Here is a 3,218-nt window from a genome sequence, read left to right on the forward strand (position 1 = left end):
GCCTCTCCAAACTCTAGGCGTGGAAACCTCTACAGTTGGGGAAAAGTTAGGAAAAATATTGGAAAACGGATTCTGAAATCGCGGCTTTTATAGGGCTATAATCGGGTATCCACACGGGTGTGTAGAATTTCCACACGCCAGTGTGAATCTCCTGAAGTAGATTTCCCGTGAGTGAATAGTAACTACTATAGTGATTTGTTACAGTGATTTTGCTACATTGCTTCGGCAAAATACTCCTGAATCCACACTTTTCATCCAGGCCACATGAATGGGTAGACATCCATACAGTAGATTGCATTGAGTCTTCAATACAAGCCACATTGACAAAGATCTTACTAGCATTACATAAGTTGGAACACATGAGTGTGGCTGCCTTTGTGCCTCTCCAATTTGTATGTTCGCTCGAGCACAATGGAGGTTGGCACACACTCACATACCTTTTAGCACAACTTGTGCCTTCACCTTTGCTCAATCTAAAACTTCATAAAAAAATTACCACCACGACCTACTTTTGGTTCATTTTTTCCATAATTGCCTTCACAACCCTTCTTGAACAAAAGAACACAAATACACATGAATAAATGATAAAATCTGAGAAAAGTAATGCTCCATGTAAGAAAAGAATACTTCGTATTACTAATGCACAAGCACTTATCAAGGATCCCCTCAGTGGCTACTAAAGTGAGTAAGATGCTAGAACTAATATGCAAATGGCTAGTTGGATAGAGAAAACCCTAGTTTAGGCCTACCAATGGTCACGGCAATTGATCCCTAATCTGGTATGAGTATTGGATACATAATTTCTTTAACACAAATCCTCCTACGATTGTAATGGGAAAAGTGGTTCTCAAAACGCTAGGGTTGAAACACAAGCTAGTACTCAACCCTAGAAATGTAGGGATACAAATACCCGATGGTCACGGTGTATCTTTACGTCTATCTGATAAGATCCCCTTGCGTATATCCCGCAAGTGCACGGGTTTGTCGAAGTACTAATCCCGGGTGAGCGGGTATCGAATCCACAGGGAGTAGGGAATAAAAATACTAAATTCGATTCTTAGCTATGTAAAAGATCAATGATGATGAGTGTGATAATGATTCAATTCTCAACAGTAAAAACAACAAGTAAGAGAGCGAAAGTAAAGCAGGGGTGTAAGGTAATCAATAAAGATGGGGTACCCGGTTAATGCTCCGCCTAGGATAATTGTTTCAAGTGCAAGAACCCTCTATTATGCTTCCTAATCAATACAATGGTGAGTCGTGGAAATCCTTAATTACATAGTCCCAAATCTAAGGTCAACTATGCCTAACTCTATACATGTCCCGGAGGAGAAATCGAACAATCTCAACACCTCGCACTCGCATAAAGTTGCAATGAGCTCTAGGGATTCCAAGTGATAAATCTCTTCCTAATTATAGACCTAACCTTTTGGTCCAGGTGGAAGGTCCCTAACCATGATTAAGCCCTAGATACTAAGATCACCTCAACGCTTCACTCCGTTGCATGTGCAACTAAGCCCCAGCGGAAGTTCATCCCTTAGACCATTCACTCTACTATGGCCGCAAAGAACTCGAGGAACGGAGATAGAATCTATCCCCTTGGAGGGGAAAGGTGACGCTCCTGTACCTCTCGACTCACCCTCTCAACCCTCTCCAACCTAGCTTTGTCTAACGCTCGTGGTGTGTCACTCACTCACAAGGTTACCAACAAGAACACTCAACCCTAGTGTCACTCTAGGGTAAATGTTCATACAATCAAGCATTCAAGGTTGGAACTCACAATAAACATCAATTTATTGAAAGCATAATAAAGAGGTTCAAAGAAACAATTACATCCTAGGGTTCACAATACCCGAGTACCCACTAGGGGTTTAGCTCTCCATGGAGCTAAGTACAACCAAAGAAATAGAATGTAAAAGCAATAAATCCATAAAGAAACCCCCTCGATAGTCGTGTCGATGGTCTTGTGGAAAGTCCTCTACTCGTCGTCAAAGGATTACCTCGTCTGGTATAGGATACACCTCGACGGAAGCTCCCCTACCAACCTTCTTCAATATCTTGGCCAATACCCCTCGAAACCCTAGCCGAAGCCCTCTCTCAAGTTGGGGAAAAGATGGAGAAAAGAATACCAAAATCGGGTCTGATTCGGCTTTAAATAGGGCTGGAATCGGGAGACTACACGGCCGTGGATGCTTCACATGCCCGTGCGGAATTTCCACACGGGCGTGTGTAATTTCCACACGCCGTGTGGATTCTCTGAAACTGTCATTTTCGGCCGGCTGTGAACAGTAACTGCACAGTGATTTGCTACATTGCCTGCTACAGTACTATGCCAAAAAATACTCCCGAATCCACTTTTCATCGAGGTAACATAAACGGGCACACGTTTATGACGTTGATCACTTTGCTTCTTCAATGACGGATAAGTTGATGGAGATCTTGTTCTATGTGCATAAGTCAGAATGCTTGAGTGTGACTGCCCTTTTGCCCCTCCAAATGGTTGTGCAAACTCAAATACGGGGAGGTTGGCACACACTCTAGCATCTCGCACCCGACTTATATCTTCGCGTTTGAACCTTAGCAAGATTTCCTGCAAAATCGGTGCATTGTGATCCCTTCCAAGCTTGGTGAGTCTAGCACTAGGGCAATGGTCATGCAACCTAATATTACCTAAGAATTGATACACAGAGTTCTTATGCATATCAAGGCATTCAAATACACCAAACATGGATCACAAACAAGCCAAAATCCAACATATAGAACAAATCATCCAAACAATACAAGTTCACCCCCAAGTTCACCTACATCAGGTGACCTTGGTGGTTTAGTCATTCATAGTCACAAAAGAAGTAATCAAAAGCATAAAAAAAACTACACAATACATGGGAAAACTCCCTCAAGAGTTAGAGGCCGAATAATGCTTGGATCAATCGGAGACAAGCTTCCAAAGATGATACTCTAATGTGTGGCTTCCCTTGTCTTCAACCTCTACTAAACAAACCCAAGGGATGGATCTTGCTCTCTTCATCAAATCTTCCGTGGAAATTCCCTAAAACCCTTCCTTTTTCTTCGGATCAATGATGGTGGCGATGAGCTCCAAGAAGGGGTTTTCCTTCCTCAAAAGAATGCCCTAATGAAGCTTATAAAGGGTTACTTCAGGATTGCTTACAGGTATCCTTATGGTAAATACACTACGCATGAGGATGCTGATAAGTGCT

Source organism: Dioscorea cayenensis, chromosome 16 (genome assembly GCF_009730915.1).
Source record: "Dioscorea cayenensis subsp. rotundata cultivar TDr96_F1 chromosome 16, TDr96_F1_v2_PseudoChromosome.rev07_lg8_w22 25.fasta, whole genome shotgun sequence".
In the NCBI taxonomy this organism is placed as follows: Eukaryota; Viridiplantae; Streptophyta; class Magnoliopsida; order Dioscoreales; family Dioscoreaceae; genus Dioscorea; species Dioscorea cayenensis.